The following is an 18,367-nucleotide window of genomic DNA, read 5'->3' as shown; positions in this document are numbered from 1 at the left end:
GTCAGTCAACCAACATCAGTGGTATATTTTGTTGTGTGGTTATGGAAACCCTGGAAGAAGTAGGAAAAGCACTCATTTCACACATTTCCCCTCGTTGTGCTTATACCTGCCTGTTCTTCTCAGATCTCTTTCCACACAGATATAGAATATGACGGCACTTATGCATTTCCCACCAGTTCGGTTCACCCTCAGCCATATGAAATTCTTGTTTTTTTGCTCAGAATTCTCACTTCTCTTTCACAGTGTTTTTCAGACACCTCTAAGGTCCTAATCTTCTCCCCAGGTAGCAATTTGGAGCAGATGTAGTGATTTATCTGACAGGATCAGTGGCACTTGAGAGGAACTCTGGGGATGTGGATCTTGTGAGCTTGTCAGTGGAGATCCCAGCACTGGCCACGTTTTAATTTCTGTAGCAATTCAGGCCCCCGGTAGGCTCAATGAAGCTAGAAGTTTCAAAAACATGGCAACAGCTCAAGGGTTTTGACAGAATCTGAATACTGCCTTCACCATCCACCAAAAGACGATTATATTAGACACACACACACACACACACACACACACACACACATACACACTCTAAACAAACACAGTTAACCTGTGATGTGCAAAGAAAACTGTCAAAATTTTCACACTTTAAAACTTATCTCATCAGGGAAAAGGTTTTCATAGAAGAAAAATCAGTAACTTTTGGTTAAAAAAAAATCTCTCTCTATACAAGCTGCATCTGTTAAAGCGTCTGTCTTTTCCCATCAAATCTGCTTGAGCTGAAATTCCCAGTGTGTTGAAGTCAAATTCAAGTTCTTTGAGGGTCTGAGAAAGATGGAATGTACAAAACACCCAAGTGCAGTGAATTGAAGTGGAAATGAAAGGAAATCCATTTTGAAGACTTTTTCCCCTCCCTCCTCCTACCTTTTGATGTGAAGAAAGAAGCTCAACTTCCAGGGCAGTGATAATGGAATTTCTTTTCCAGTCAGATTCTTTATCATATAATCCAACTGTGTCTTAATCCTTCCTACTTTCTTTACACCCTGTGATGTAGACCCGAAGCCGTAACTGGAGGGGCCCACACGGGAAAAGCCAGCCTTAAAAAGAGAAAAGCAAAGCAAAATGTTTCACATCAAAATAAAAACAGACAGAAAGATGTAGGGTAGAGGTCAGTGGGGAGGAAAAACAATAAAGTCTTTTTTACAGTGAATGTCATTATTTCAGCTATACTCTAGAAAAACTATCTCAATTTAAAAAAATTTTTTTTTAATTTTTATATTTTTTAGGGCTGCACCTGCGACATATGGAAGTTCTCAGTCTAGGGGTTAAATTGGAGCTACAGCTGCTGGCCTACACCACAGTCATAGCAATGCAGGATCCAAGCCACGTCTCTGACCTACACTACAGCTCATGGCAATGCTGGATCCTTAACGCACTGAGAGGGCCAAGGATCAAACCCGAGTCCTCCTTGATACTAGCTGGATTCATTTCTGAGGCACCACAATGGGAACTCTCTCAAAAAAAATGTTTTTTTGTATAAATAATAAACAACTACTGTACAAAGCATAAATATAAAGTTAACACTATAAAGTACAACATATCTGTATTCAAATTATAAAATGCTTACATTATAAACTGATTATAATTATATTTTATCTCAGTCATAAGTCAAGTATATACAATTATAAAATATGATTACTTTATTGCCTGGATGGGAGAAAGCAATATGATGGGGGAGCAGGTTCCAGGGGGATAAACACTTCCTGTTTTCTTACCAAGTCCTGAGAGAGAAAAGAGGGTGGTGTTACTAATGACATATGTACACATCATTTGTTTGTAAGACATATTTATATACATTGTTTCACATGATCCTTATAAAGGGTCAGTTATTAATGCCAGTATCCCCACATACCAAATAAGGAAACTGAGGTTTAGAGAGAGAAAAGTATCCGTTCACAAGTGAAGCTACAAAGAGTTGAAAAAGTAGAATGACTTCTGGAGGCTCTGTCTTGCTTCTTCACGTTTATGTCCTGTTTATCCATCAGGCTGCAGGTAACATGGACTCTGGAGACTGATTGCTCATTTCAGTCCTGCCCCCTCACTAACAGACATGTGGTCTTAGTGAAGCTCTGAAACTCTCCTGTGTCATTGTCCCCTCATCTGTAAAAGAGGTGAAAATGGCACTGAATACATGAAGGTGTGGGGGTTCCATTAGTCAGTGGCTGGGCATACAGTGAGTGTAATATTTAAGTTAGCTTTTATTATTATCTCGTTCACTTCTTGTGTCTGTAGTAATCTATGTTGCTCTTCTGCAGAAAAAATTTTCTTTCATTTAAACACGTTTTCTGATTTTCAAGATAATATATTTGTACTGGGGAAAACTGCGAAGACGTAGAAAACTGCCATAAAGAGATTTTAAAAATAATGTTAATTCTCCAACAGATTCATTTTTGTCTCAGTAGGTAAGCACATTTGGGTGGGCTGTAGCCTGGGATTCAGTCATGGTAATGAGGAAAAATATTTCTAAACAGAGTCTATAAGGCATAAACACGAGGCTGTGTTTGGAAGTGCTGGATCTCTGTCGATTCCTCTGAAATTTTCTTTTCTCTGATCTATAAGCCAAGAGAATTGCCATAATTTTATGCATCTAATGCTACTTTTTGATGGTGATTCAGTAACCCTCCTTTACACAGTATAGCTAATTTAAGCTGATTATTAAGGCAGCCAGAAAAAAAAAATCCCTTTAACTCCTGAGTATTTTGAGGATGATGCTGAAAGATTCCTTTCATGCTTGCTAACTTGGTCATCCCATCCATGCATATGCTCAACTTGGCAGAACCTAGAGTTTAATTGACTCTTCATTTAAAAAATGAAGCCTGTTAAATTATTCAACATTCATGTCAAAGCCTTCTCTGCTATCCTTTTAACACGTTCATGTGTGTTTGGCAAGCCAGTATTTTATATGAGGAAACAATTATTCTTCTGGTCATTACATATCATCCAATAATTTTAAAAGACCACCGATTTTAAGATGTATCTCAGTTTTCAGAGAGGTTAAACTGTGAAAAATGAGCATTTTAGAACTGATGAAATATGTCATGTCTTTTATACCTTATGAGGAAAATCTTTGGGGACAACCTTTGATCATTTGAAGCCTGTTTAAGTCATTCCTCAGCTTCACTCTCTCTGGCTAGCCTTTAGTTATGAATGCTCTTATTTAAAATGAACCCCTAGGGAGTTGCTGATATGGCTCAGCGGAAACAAACCCGAAGTATCCATGAGGATGGGGTTCGATCCCTGGCCTCGCTCAGTGGGTTAAGGGTCTGGTGTTTCCGTGACCTGTGGTGTAGGTCCCAGATGCAGCTTGATCTGGTGTTGCTGTGGCCGTGGTGTAGGTCGGCGGCTTTGGCTCCAATTCAACCCCTAGCCTGGGATCTTCCATACTCCATGGGTGTGGCTCTAAAAAGACGAAAATAAATAAATGAAATGGACCCCTGACTATGAGGACATGTGAAGAACCTTTTATCATTATCCAATTCACAAGTTAGAGCTACTGGGGATGATCTCCTAGCAAAAGAAGTAAACAAGTCCAGCAGCTGAAAATAGAATTATGTTCTTCACTCACTTTAGGGATTGTCAATCATCAGATGTCACATGGAGATGAACAAGATATATCTCACCCCCCCACACACACAGACACGCATAAAACAAGCAGAAAAGAAGCATTGTTGACTCTATCTAGAGGGAGAATCTACTGAGAGTAATTTCTGTCTTATCTGAGCTGCTAGGGGGAAGAGGAAATGAAGTAACCCTCCCTTCCCTTCTCTACATGCCTCTGATGGTTAATTTTATGTGTCAGCTTGACTGGGCGAAGGGATGTTCTGATAGCTAGGAAGCATTATTTCTGAATGCCTCTATGAGGGTGTTTTTGGAGGAGCCAATCCCTCATAATAAATCTCCTTCTGAAGTGTTCATTGTAGTGCAGCGGCCACGAATCCAACTAGTATCCATGAAGATGAGGTTCGATCCCTGGCCTTGCTCAGTGGGTTAAGGATCTGGTGTTGCAGTGAGCTGTGGTGTAGGTTGCAGACACAGCTTGGATCCTGTGTTGGTTGTGGCTGTGGTGTAGGCTGGCAGGTACAGCTGGGATTCGACCCCTCACCTGGTAACTTCCATATGCCTTGGATATGGCCCTTAAAAAGCAAAAAAAAAAATAATAATAATAATAAATAAATAAATCTTTCTGTATACCTCTGTGTATCCTTTTGGTTCTGTTTCTCTGGAGAACTTGACTTAATACGCTGCCTGAGAAGAGAGAGGACCTTGCACTGGAGGGTGGATAGCATCTTTGGGCATCCAGAGACAAGATCATGATGCCCAGAGAAATCCTCCACCTGGAATTATGTTGTGAAGATTAGGTTCATCCTGAGCTTAAGTTAATGTTTCTGGGAGAGGAGAGTGAAGCATTGAGAGGCTGTATTATATTGCAAAAGAATATGCATGATCGTTTACATCTGTATCTGTGCCCTTTGCAAAATGATTCTGCATCTAATTTCCACTTCTTGAATCTGGCCCGGCTGTCTGACCTGCTATGACTAATAGAATGTGGCCAAAGTAGCAGTGAGCTAGTATTGAGCCTAGACCTCAAGAGACTTTGCACAATGCCACTTGTTCTGCTGGTGTCCCTGTCACTATCATTTACATATGCTTGAAGGCTGAGAGAACGCATTCCATGTGGAATAGTTATAAATCATTCCGGGAGTTCCCATTGTGGCTCAGGATTAACAAACTTGACTAGTATCCATGAGGACGAAAGTTCTATCCCTGGCTTTGTTCAGTGGGTTAAGGATCCAGTTTTATCATGAGCTGTTGTGTAGGTCACAGATGCAGCTTGGATCCCGTGTTGCTGTGGCTGTCGCATGGGCCGGCAGCTGCAGCTCCAGTTCAACCCCTAGCCTGGGAACTTCCATTTACCACAGGTGCATCCCTAAAAAAAACAGCAAAAGAAAAAAAAGTCATTCCAGTTGTCCCAACTGAGGCCACAGGGATAAGATATTCATCCACAATCAGCAAAGACTCCTACCTGACCTGTAGCTGACCTCAGGCACATGAAGGAACCCAGCAAGACCAGAGCCACCCAGCTGAGCCCAATACAACCTGGCACCTATAGACTCCTACGCAAGACAAATGAGTATTGTTTTAAGACAATTTTTTTTTTTAAGGGCCACCCCTGAAACATATGGAGGTTCCCAGGCTAGGGGTCTAATCGGAGTTGTTACTGCTGGCCTATGCCACAGCCACAGCAACGCCAGATCCGAGCCGTATCTGTGACCCACGCTGCAGCTCATGGCAACATCGAATCCTTAACCCATTGAGCGAGGCCAGGGATCGAACCCACAATCTCGTGGTTCCTAGTTGGATTTGTTTCTGCTGAGTCAAGACAGGAACTCCAAGACACTTGAAATTTTTTAATGATTTGTTGTGGAGCAGTAGCAAGGTTAAAGAGAGGGGAACCAGAAAAAGAAAGATGTTGTCTCTGCATTTGGTAGTATTGGCAAATAGCACTTGTGGAGGCCTATTAAGTACTGCCTGTGGAGAAGTTCTGATGGGCTGGAAAGAGTATGACTGGAAACTATTCCCAAAAACCCATCCTTAGAAGAGGTAATGAAGGAGCCTTATACCTTATCCAAGGGGAAGGCTGATCAATGCAAACACAAGGCACCTGCATTCTTCTTCACGGGTCTACTCTTAGGATACAGGAGTTGTTTTGCCTGATATGTAGTGAGAGGCACAAGTGCCTGAAGGCTGTGCTCCCAGGGGGTCACCAGTAGCCAATGACTGCTGAGTGTGAGAGCTCAGCTCCCTTGTTTCAAGAAGGGATAAACTCTGAATGTCATTTCCATTCAGCACTCCCTCTACAGATGAGGTAGAGCTTGAGACCTCACCTGAAATGCTGCCCTGCCCTGTCACTCCCCACTTAAGGTTTTATCCCCTTCCCTGTCCTATTCTCTGACTTCTTACCATTTTCCCCTGGTCCATGTCCCTAATTAACAGCTCACCGTGGTCTTAGGACCTGCTTCTGGAGAACTCAGCCTAAGTCAAGTGATTTGGAGAGAACAAGAGAAGTTGTTTATGAAGGGTGCATGTTTATCTAACTTTGCATATGGCCCCATGTACTGGCATCAGATTATTCCACTCAACCATAATTAATAGAGTTGTACTTGCTACCTAAGGCATTTATTATTACCTGGGAACAAGAGTAGATGGGTAAAACAATTTTTTTGGAGCTGGATAATCGTTTCTGCTAATTTTTCTTTTTCTTTTTTTCTTCTTCTTTTTAAAGGTGCACCTGCAGCGTATAGAAGTTTCCAGGCTAGGGGTCGAATTGGAGCTGTAGATGAGGGCTACACCACAGCCACGGTAACACCAGATCTGAGCCACGTCTGTGACCTACTGCAGCAGTGCTGGATCCTTGACCTACTGAGCAAGGCCAGAGATCAAACCCACATCCTCACGGACACTATCAAGTTCTTAACCTGCTGAGCCACAACGGTAACTTCTCTGCTCATTTTTCTCAGCTCATTTAATAAACATATATTTATAACAGAGCATATAGTTTCACTTTTTCTTTTTATTTTCCTAATCCAGATTATTTTTCAGTGTTCCCTGCTTTAGACTTCTCTTTTATATCAAGAACAGTGGGAAGTTCCACAGGAAGATACCAAACTCACAATGTGAAGATTGCAAATATTAGTGATAATATTAAAACCAAAAAAATTATTAAACTCATGCAGCCTGAGGTCACAATGTGCAATGTAGTAACAATGAACCTGAAAATTAGACTGAAAAAGAGGAAATTACATTATTTTTTCAGGAGCAGAGAGGAGCAGCCACTTAGGGAGATGAGCTTCAGGCTAGCTTCTGCTAGAAGGGTCCCAATTAGCAATCCCCGTTTAATTACATCCAGAACACTCTGAAGAACATTACACTCTAAATAAGATGTTTAAATTCAAGCTCCTAAAAAGTGAGAAGATAGTAGAAGTGAGCAGCAGATTTGATCATAGTCTCATCCTCTTTAGTATTTTTTATGTCAAGATATGAAGAAGAGCTGAGGTCACAATTACCTCTGGAGTTCTTATTGTGGCTCAGCAGAAACGAACCTGACTAGGATCCATGAGGATGTAGGTTCAATCCCTGGCCTCATCAGTGGGTTAAGGATCCAGCGTTGCTAGGAGCTGTGGTGTAGGTCACAGATGCGGTTTGGATCCCAAGTTGCTATGGCTGTGGCGTAGACCGGCAGCTTCGGCTCTGATTCAACCCCTAGCCCTTCCATAAGCAGCCCTGAAAAAAAAAAAGTTACCTTCTGTAAATATTAATTAAAACCAAGACAAGGCTTTGACAAGGCACCCAGAAAGGGTGCCACTGTCAAAATTTGCCATTATACCATGTATCATTTCTCTTATGTTAGACACAATATATGGTTTATAGCCTTATTTAATGCTAGTTTTGAACTGATTTAAATTCATATTTCTCTGCTTCCCTCCCTCCTGAAGAGATGAGGCTTAATTCCATTTTATTCTGTGGAACCCTAAGGAATTAATTAGGCAAATATTCCTGCTACTATTCTTTGAGATGGTGCATGAGGAGCTCAGGTGAACTTGAATCTCCATATAGTGGAGTAACTTGGATCAAGTGTAAGCATCACAGCATATCTGTTCCAATACTTTAAGCAAGAAACAAACTGGTATTCTTTGGGTCTTCCCTTATAGTCAGGACTATGTGAAATTCTGGAGGAGGACAGAGTATTTTAAGCCTTATCCTCCTTCTAAGTGAGATTGCATTGTAGTGACTAACAGTGAACAAATACTTGAGGGTGGATTCTGGGATAGTTTGCATAACAAAAGATGCAAAAGGTTAGAATACTGAGGTTTCTTTTCTGTGCACACTGCAGTACCAATGAGTGGCTTGGATTATTGTGTTCAGTGGGATCCAGAGGTGGTGTCTGGTAGCTCAGCCTGAGTTGCATAATTGACCAACAATATGTGCTGTGGACAGGGAGAAGTGGTGGCTAGTGTGCAAGCCTGGATTTGAAATGGCACTTCCTCTGGACCTTGAAGCATGGGGCAAGAGGCACCTGTGGCATATGGAAGTTTCCAGGCTAGGAGCTGAATCAAAGCTGCAGTTGCTGGCCTATGCTACAGCCAGGCAGGATCTGAGCTGCATCTGAGACCTATGCTACGGCTTACAGCAACATCGAGTCCTTAACCCACTGAGTGAGGCCAGGGATCACACCCACATCCTCCCAACACTAGTCGGGTTCTTCCTTAACCCACTGAGCCACAACGGGAACTCCAAGAAAAGCATTCTAAGTGAAGACAGTAGCGAAAAGTGAATTTTTCTGCATGTGGCACAAGAAAGGGACCAATTTGAGCAGAGAAGAGTGTGAGTTTGTGAGTTACAGGAGTGATTGTTAAGAGAGAATAGATGATGGGGGTCTTGACAACCAGGAGGAAGAGCTTAGATTTGATGTGGTTGGACACTTGACAACTTTACAGACTTTACACTTTGCAACCCCAAAGTGTGGCTTAGCAAAGGTGGAGCTATGATCATCCGAAAACAGAGAATTGAAATGGATTTGGAGGCAGAAAGAACCAGCTGGGTGCAGTAAACAGCTTCAGGAGGCTGAGGATGTGTCTGAGATATTTGAGGGTGATATGAAAAGATGTGGTGACTTTCTGTCTATAGAGAATGGAGGTACTGGCTTCAGGGAGCCCACAGGAAGCCGGCATGGAATAGGAAGGCCAGGCATAAAAGCAATTTCCCAAATCAGAGATCTTTCTCTTTTCCTTTTGGGCAATACTCTGTATTCAAGTTTTCATACCCAGAGAGAAAAACAAAAACAAAAACAAAAACAAAAAACAGATGGATTTACCTCTGGATGTGATAGTACAGCAATTGGCAAATTGTGGTCCCTGGAAAAGGAACACCAGGATCAGTTGGAAGTGTATGGGAAATCCAGATTCCCTGGCCCAGCCCCAGACCCGTGAATCAGAAATCTTCACTGAACAAACCTCCAGGTGGTTCTCATGGGCGCTAAAGTCTGAGAACCACTGTAGCAACTTGAAACTTCAGTGCACATCAAACTACCTGTAGGGCTTGTGAAAGTGCAGGCTTGTGGCCCAGTGCAGAGCTTCAGCATCTGCTGGCCTGGGGTGCAGTGGGGACCTGCATGCCTCTCAGGCCCACGGCTGGTGCTGATGCTGCTGGTCTGGGTTCCACACTTGGAGGAGTGAGGCTGAAGAAGCCACTGAAGCCTCCTAAGGGTGGCCCTTCTTTGCTGAATAACTTCCCTCTTCTGCTTATTGGCTTTTTTGTTTCGAGGAGTCACATATGAAATTTCAACCATTTGAGGATGGTGGTGACATGGGAGAGGGCTGCCAAAAGAGGAAATAGTCTCTGCTCTGTAATTCGTTATAGGAAGAGGTAGACCCATGATCCTTCAGAGATGGTGTTTTGTGGGTCATTGAAGAAAAGGACTTATATAAAGTAGGGACTTATAGAAATGTTTATATAAAAGCATTGGTTGAGATGAGACAAGAACATTTATATTCTCAAAATTTCCATGTTTTCTCTCCCAGCCGAGTGGTGGAGGTGGGAGCCAGCTCAGAGGACTGGGAGATCTTTGTCAAGCATGAATAAATGAAGAGATGTGAAACTATCCTGGCTGCCTTTTTCTTTCTTTCTTTCTTTTCTTTCTTTCTTTCTTTCTTTCTTTCTTTCTTTCTTTCTTTCTTTCTTTCTTTCTTTCTTTCTTTCTTTCTTTCTTTCTTTTATTAACAGCCACATCTGTGGCATATGGAAGTTCCAAGGCTAAAGGTCAAAATAGAGCTGCAGCTGCTGGCCACAGCCGCAGCCGCATTAATGCTGGCTCTGAGCTGCATCTGTGACCTACACCGCAGCTTACGGCAAAACTAGACCTTTAACCCGCTGAGTGATGCCAGGGATTGAACCTGCATCTTCACAGATGCTGTTTTGGGTTCTTAACCTACTGAGCCACAATAGGAACTTCCTAGCTGCCTTCTTACTTTGTGGTCTGCAGATACTAAGGAAGGATATGATCATTCATGTGAACTGAATCTGGTGATTTTGCTTTTAATGCAATTGTTCCTTAAACAGCCACATAAGCAATGTGGGAACATCCAAATTTAATGAGTCAGGAATCAGCCTTAGAGGAATGCTGTGACTTCCCCAGATTCAGGAAGCTAGTCAGAGAACACAGTGGGGACTCCAGGCCTTGTTCTTCCTCCCACATCCTGCTACAGGATAGGTGCCAGCCAGAACACCTCCTAATCTACTTTGCTCCTAAGAGTACTACCATGTGCATTATACTCAGAACAGTAACCCAGGGATCAAGGTGAATCCATCCTTGTCAAAGATCCTTCTAACTCTAGGTCTCACTGGAGATGCCTTGAAATCTTAAAGGCAGAAAAATTAAAGCCCACCCCAGCCTCAGTTTCCTTAACTGTAAAATATGAATAATAACCTCTCATGGAGTATGTTTGGGACATAAGACAAATGTGTTAAATAATAGGTATTCTTATCCTTGTGTTCATTTGTTTTTGTAATTAGTAGGCTGTTTAATGGAAAGAATCAGGCAGACTATAAACATACATATACACACACACACACATATATACACACGCATATATATATACATACACACACACATATATATGCATAAGAAATAGCATTATTTAGAATTAGAGGGGAAAAAATAGTGAGAATAGTGGACTGAAAGGTGCTCCCTCAAAAGATATGTCCATTATCTAATCCTCTAGAACCTGTGAATGTTTCCTTATTTGGAACAAGAATTTTTGCAGATGTAACTAAGGGAAGGACTTTGAGATCAGGCTGAATTATCTGAGTGAATTCTACATTCGGTGAAGAGTGTCTTTATAAGAGACACACAGAGGAGAGGATGGACACAGAGAAGGTGACATGAAGACAGAGGCAGAGAGTAGAGTATTGTGGCCACAAAAAAAAAAAAAAAAAAAAAAAGCTTTTTTGCTACCGTTTCCCATGAGCTCCAGTCCTTTTAAAACCTGATTTGGGGAAAAGTCCTGAAAGTTTTACTTCCTTTGATTCCGTGTTATTTTTTACAATCATTCCCATTACCTGAGATCACCGGATGAATCTGGTCTCCACATCTTACACCTAAAGGGACTGGTGGTGTAAAAGAAAGGACCAAATAATCCAAAAAAAGAAAAAAAAATTGGATAATATGCGAATGGATGACGAAGGAGAAAAACTCCCAAAACAATCCATTTATTTTAACAAAAGAATATCTTAATGGTTGAATCTTCAGGTAATCCAGAGAAATTTGATAGCCAAGCATTTTCTATATTTATTTGTTTATTTATTTATTTTAATTACTCAATGAATTTTGTAAATGTATTTATAGTTGTACAATGATCATCACAACCCAATTTTATAGCATTTCCATCCCAAACCCCCAGCCCATCTCCCCAGTCCGCATCCTGTCTCATTTGGAGACCATAAGTTTTTTAAAGTCTGTGAGTCATTATCTGTTCTGCAAAGAAGTTAATTATGACCTTTTTTAAGATTCCACATGTGAGTGATAGCATTTGATGCTCGTGTCTCACTGTCTGACTGACTTCACTTAGCATGATAATTTCTAGGTCCACCCATGTTGCTGCAAATGCTGTTATTTCTTCCCCTTTCATGGCTGAGTAATATTCCATTGTGTACATGTACCACATCTTCTTTATCTACTCCTCTGTCGATGGACATTTAGGTTGTTTCCATGTCCTGGCTATTGTATATAGTGCTGCAGTGAACATTGGAGTACATGTATCTTTTTGAGTCATGGTTTTCTCTGGATAGATGCCCAGGACTGGGGTTGCTGGATCAAATGGTAATTCCATTTTTAGTTTTCTGAGGAATCTCCATACTTTTTTTCCACAGTGGTTTCACTAATTTACATTACCACCAGTAGTGTAATAGGGTTCACTTTTCTCCACACCCTCTCCAGCATTTATTGTTTGTAGATTTTTTGATGACAGCCATTCAGGCCAGTGAAATCATAGTGGTTTTGATTTGCATTTCTCTAATAATGAGTGATGTTGAACATCTTTTCATGTATTTTTTGGCTATCTATATGTCCTCTTTGGAGAATTGTCTGTTTAGATCTGCTGCCCATTTTTCGATGGCATTGTTTGTTTTTTTGGTATTGAGCTGCAGAAGGCATTTATAAATCTTGGAGATTAATCCCTTGTCAGTCGCTTCATTTGCAAATATTTTCTCCCATTCTGTGGATTGTTTTTTCATTTTGTGTAGGAGTTCCTTTGCTGTGCAGAAACTTTTTAAATTTAAGTCTCATTTGTTTATTTTTGTTTTAATCATCATTACTCTAGGAGGTGGATCTGAGAAGATATTGCTGTGGTTTATGTTGGAGAGTGTTTGGCCTAGATAGCCAAGTATTTTCAATCCTTCTTTCTACTGTGTCCATCCATTTCTTCATGGCACAGGTGCTCACTGAGCACTTATTATTTGCCAGGCGCTGTGCCCCATGCTTGGGTTTCAGTTTTCTATAAACCTAAACATATTAGATACTCTAAAACTTCCTATGATACAGGGGTGGGGAGGGAATACATCAGGTAATAACCGATGGGTTTTCAGAAGGATAGTGACAGACCCCCCTCCACTCCCGGAATGTGGCTGTTCACCTTGGAGACCTGCTGCAGACATGGGTACAGCCTGGCCCAAGATTTATACCATCTCCCGGAATGTAGGTGCTCAAGTTGGGCAGCAAGAAACAATGGGCTGCGGAAAACAACTGCCTGCATAGATTAACCACATGCAAAGATTAACCGCCCTCTGTCATGGGACCCCACTCCCTCCCTCTCCCTTGACCTTCCCCTCCTTCTTTTTCATTGTTCTGGACACAAGTTCCCACCATAAACTCCCACCACAGATTCCCGCCACAAATCTTTTATAAGCCTAACATCTCCTAGCAGTCCATGCTGGCGCCATCTTGAGCTCAGCCTGTCTGTTTCTGATTCCTTAATAAATCTCTTTTGCTTCACTGACTTAGCCTTGTGCATTCCTTCCTCAGCAAACCTAACAATAACCTTACTGGGTGACTAATTATGTGCTGAACCAAGAAGTCTGAAGGAGAAGGAATCAGTTTGACGTTATGTTCTGGAAGGTAGAGTTAAGAGAAGATGTCCCACCGCAATCGACATTTAGGTTGATATGAAGGGTAAGTAGGAGTTTGTGAGATTGTGTGATCAAATTTAGATTTTGGATTGTGAGGATATCACTTAGGTGTAGAGGATAGGTGAGATGGGGCAGAGAAGCAGAGGTAAGCTGCTATAGCATCTAGGTATCAGATGACTCTTGTTGGTCTACAGTGGTGGCATTGATCACAAAAAAAGGAAGGATTCAATATTTATCAAAGAGAGAAACTATAGAGATTGGTGATATAGTAGCTATTGAGTAAGAGAGAGGTAGGTGTTCAGAATAAATTTCCTACTTTTCTGGCTTATTTGACAGGAAGGATGGCAATATCTTTCCCTGAGATAGAAAACCTCAGAAGGAAGACTATATTTGGGTGGCAAGGTTGAGGGATTTGCATGGATCATGGATTTAGTGTTGGTCATGTTGACTTTGAGGAGTATCTGAGATGACTGAGCTACACCTTAGAGATCTTGGTAAGAGATTAACTTTAGTGACACATCTGTGTATAGATGTTATTTGAAACCATGGACATGGATGGAAATGCAGAGAAATAATAGCAAGGGCTATATCTTCAGAAATGCCAGTGGTTAATGGTCTCTGAATGACAGAGAGCTTGCAAATGTGACAGGAATGGAGAGAGAAGGGAGTAAGGAGGAAACCCAGGGAAGCCTGATATCACGGAGTTCAAAGGGATTGAGGTGTCAAAAAGGAGGACGTGTTTGAAGCCAATGCTAATGAAAAGTCAAATAAGATGAGCCCTGGAATATGTTCACTCGATTTAGACACATGCAGGTGGATTGAGTGATGGAGAATTAGATTGAGTAGTAAGGCAAGCAAATAGAAATGAATACAGAAAATTCTTTTTTTTTTCCTGTTTTTTTAGGGCCATACCCACGGCATATGGATGTTCCCAGGCTAGGGGGCTAATTGGAGCTGCAGCCACTGGCCTACACCACAGCTCATGGCAATGCCGGATCCTCAACCCACTGAGTGAGGCCAGGGATCAAACACAAAACCTCATGGTTCCTAGTCAGATTCATTTCTACTGCGCCATGATGGGAACTCCCAGAAAATTATTTTGAAGGGTTTTAGTATAAAAGAGTTGGGTAGTGCCATTTAAATTAATAGCAAATGGGGAGTTCCCGTTGTGGCACAGGGGAAATGAAACGGAGTATCCATGAGGATGTAGGTTTGATCCCTGTCCTCACTCAGTGGGTTAAATGATCTGGCATTGCCATGAGCTGCCATGTAGGTAGCAGATGCAGTTTGGATCTGGTGTTCCTGTGGCCGTGGTGTAGGCCAGCAGCTGTAGCTCTGATTTGACCCGTAACCTGGGAACTTCCATATGCTGCAGGGGAGACCCTAAAAAAAAAAAAAGGAAAAATAAGTACATAAATAAATAAATTAATTAATTAATAGCAAATGATTTTGACCACCAGCCAACTGCAAAATTGCAACTAAATATTGTGGAGGGCTTAAAGTTTAAAGTGAAATCTCTGTCCTAAAAAATGCAATTTACGACTGTACATAAGAAATATACCCTTGATGAGAATTTAGAAAGAATTCATGAAGAGATGGAAGAAAATATTTACTGAGCCTTTATAACATTTTAGACATTTTTTTAAAATGCAAATAGCTCTGTGGATTAGGTAACTGGCATATTTGTACTATAAAAGGGATACATATTTGATGTAAATAGTTTTAGAAAATCTGGATAAGGAAATTAAAAAAAACCCCTCCTACACAGATATAAACACATTTTGATGTTTTTTTAAAAATAAATTTCTCAGAGAATTTAAGTAGTTTTCACAGTGCCACTCAACTGTAAGGTGAATGTTATTCCGTTTGATTTTAAAATTTCTATTTCCTCCTCTAACCATACCGCCTGATAGATGAATTCATAAATGTGAGAATACCTGCTTAAAAAATTGGATAGATTAAACATTCCTAAGAGAGAGGAGAATTTTTGGATGAGGAGTGTCAAATATATTTTACACAGCAAGTGGAGTTTGCGCTGGGTCTTGAAAGACAAATAGGATTTAGATTGGGGTCAGCAAACTACAGCCCTCAGGTCACATCCAGCCCACCACCTATTTCTGTATGGTCTATTAGCTAATAATGGTTTTTACACCCTTAAATGTAAAATGTAAACAAGACTATTAACCTTTCAGCGAGAATATTTGCTGGATTTCTGCCTCATGATTCATAATGCCTAAAATATTTCTGATCTCGCCTTTTACAGAAAAAGCTTTGCTGATCTCTGGTATAGAGAAATATGTGAAAAATTGGTCCCAGAAGAGGACAATGCCATGAGTTCAAGTCTAGAGGAAGGAAACAGGAAGGATATTCCCAAGAATATTAGGGATAGGCGTGAGGACTTGTCTACTGTGGCCAGGCTCTAGAATGGCTTCATTACCAGGCAGAGAAGTTTGGTCAATAATCTGCTCCATAAAGTGTATAATTATCTCCCTAACCTGATTCTGAGGTTCTCCTGGGTAAAAATCCTATTTTTCTCACCTGTGGGCCCTCAAAGGGTCTCACACAGGGCTGGATACAGCCTATCATCTTAATCAATAGCTGATAAACAGGAGTTCCTGTGGTGTTTCAGCATTAATGAACCTGACCAGTTTCCATGAGGATGCAGGTTGGACTTCTGGCCTCGCTCAGTGGATTAAGGATCTGGCATTACTGTGAACTGTGGTGTAGGTTGCAGATGCGGCTCAGATCTGGCATTGCTGTGGCTGTGGCTATGGCTGGCAGCTGTAGTCTGATACAACCCCTAGCCCAGGAACTCCCTTATCCCCCAGGTGCGGCCCTAAAGAAAAAAAAAAAAAAGGCAGGAGTTTCCCTCCTGGCTCAGAAGAAATGAATCTGACTATCATCCATGAGGACACAGGTTCAATCCTTGGCCTCGCTTGTGGGTTAGGGATCTGGCATTGCCATGAGCTGTGGCTCAGATCCCCTGTTGCTGTGGCTGTGGTGTAGGCCAGGAGCTACAGCTCTGATTTGGCTCCTAGCCTAGGAACCTCCACATGCCACAGGTGAGGCTCTAAAAAGACAAAAAAAAAAAAAAAGGTTGATAAACAGCCTCTCTGATATAGGCAGCTAGTTAGGACCAAGCTCTTAATAATCACCAGAGTAACAGACTCCTTTCCTCTTTCCCCTTTCCGTGAGAAGCTGTACTGTTCTTCAGTGATTGTACATGGGCAATCACAGTCTTCCCTAAATACAGCATTACAGGGCCAACAAAATGCAACTTTCAGTCGTAGCAAACAGTGGGAAAGTGGAAGAAAGCAAAATTCCCTGTCAAATTCTTGTGCCTGAGGTGAACCTAATTGCAGGATTGACAAGAGAAAAGGTTGGGCCATTGAAGCATGCCTGTACAATCTAACAGCAGGAAGATGCCACTGTAAGCAAGGCGCTACACCCACGTGGGAAATAAGGATACTCACCTCTCAGTGTATTCTGTTCATAGTCCAAAGTTGAGTCCAGAGACCCTGAGTAGCCTAATCAAGACTGTAATTGATGAGGTGTCGCTGACTCTGAAACACAGCAAGTGACGCATGCAGTCACTGAGGGCCTGAGTGTTTGTCATTATGTCACAGCACCTGCTGCTGACTGAACTAGGGATGCAGGAGTGTGCCAGAGTGAAGGATGCACTTGATGAGGCCCTCCCCTCCCCCCACAGCCCACAACTGCTGGGAGGAAGGCAGCAGACATCTGCCATCAGGAAGGACAAAATGGAGCCACGCGGGGAAAAGCAGCCTGGGGTGGGGGAAGGTGGCATGTTCCCAATGCAAAGGAAGGGATGACAGGTGCGCTGAGGAAGGCTGCACGGCTCCCGGGCCCTGGCTGCCTGCCACACTGGTGAGCCGAGGGCCTGCCCACTGGCAGCCTGGCAACCACTACTGCGAGGCATTCTGTACCCTGGCAGCTCTGCCCTGGGACTAGGAAGGCCTCCAGGAAGGAAGGACTAGTGGGCCTCCAGGAGTCCAAGACCAACCCACACAGCATCCTTTCCCAGGAGAGGGGAATGCCTGTTGCCCTCATGAACAATGATCTTTAAGGTCCTTGCCCTGTCCCCCAATCTTGCTTTAAGGATTGACTTACCAGCAAATTTCAGATTGCTTTTCCTCTTAGCATTTGCAAGGTATGGATTGCTCTGTGTTTTCATCCTCCTCTGCCACATTGGCCTCCTTTTGGGCTCTCTGGGAGGGTATTTGTCAGTTCAGTTCCAGGCAGATAAAATAAGAAGACAATCAACTCTCCAAAGGAATCATGTGTTCAGGAAAATATTATTATGTAAATCCGGCTAATGTGTCTCTAAATTCATTAAGTGCGTTAGAGAGTTAGTCACCCTGGAAGGTGCATCAAAATTGGCAGAGGCAGCTCCACTATGAAGGCTGTGGTATTTGACCTTCGTTTGTTTCTGCCCCTGCTTTTCCCTTGAGGGAAAATACATTTCCCTTGAGGAGGGGCGGTGGCTGCTACTCAGGAGGGGCTTATCAGACTCTCCGAGGGAGAGGTGCCACTGAAAATCTGTACCTTCTGGAAAGAACCTTCTTGTAATGGCCTGCCCCTTTCAACTCCCAGCTCCACGTAGGTAGTTGGAATCCTCAAAAGCAGTCCAAACCAGTGCCAGATCAATCATGAAGGAAAATCAAGCCACCCCAAACAAAGTGCCACAGTAAGAGTTTGACAGTCATTCCTCAGGTCTGGGACTCCAGGAACTAAACACAGAGAAAGTCAAGACTGATTGTCTCCAGGAGTTCTTGTTGTGGCTGAGCAGTAACGAACCTGACTAGCATCCACGAGGACACAGGTTTGATCCCTTGCCCTGCTCAGTGGGTTAAGGATCCAGTGTTGCTGTGAGCAGTGTTATAAGTAGCAGACATGGCTTGGATCTGGCATTGCTGTGGCTGTGGTGTAAGCAGCTGCAGCTTTGATTCGACCCCTAGCCTGAGAATTTCCATATGCTGTACTAGCGGCCCTAAAAAAAAAAAAAAAAAAAAAAACGAAAAAACAATGAAAGGCTAATTGTTTCCCTCCTCACTATTTTTTGGAATTTGAAAGCATGGAAACATGGTCTATTTTTCTAGCTTCACCCGGAGAGCTACAAAAG

This window comes from Sus scrofa, chromosome 17 (genome assembly GCF_000003025.6).
Source record: "Sus scrofa isolate TJ Tabasco breed Duroc chromosome 17, Sscrofa11.1, whole genome shotgun sequence".
NCBI classification, from domain to species: domain Eukaryota; kingdom Metazoa; phylum Chordata; class Mammalia; order Artiodactyla; family Suidae; genus Sus; species Sus scrofa.
This window is presented reverse-complemented; position numbering follows the sequence as displayed.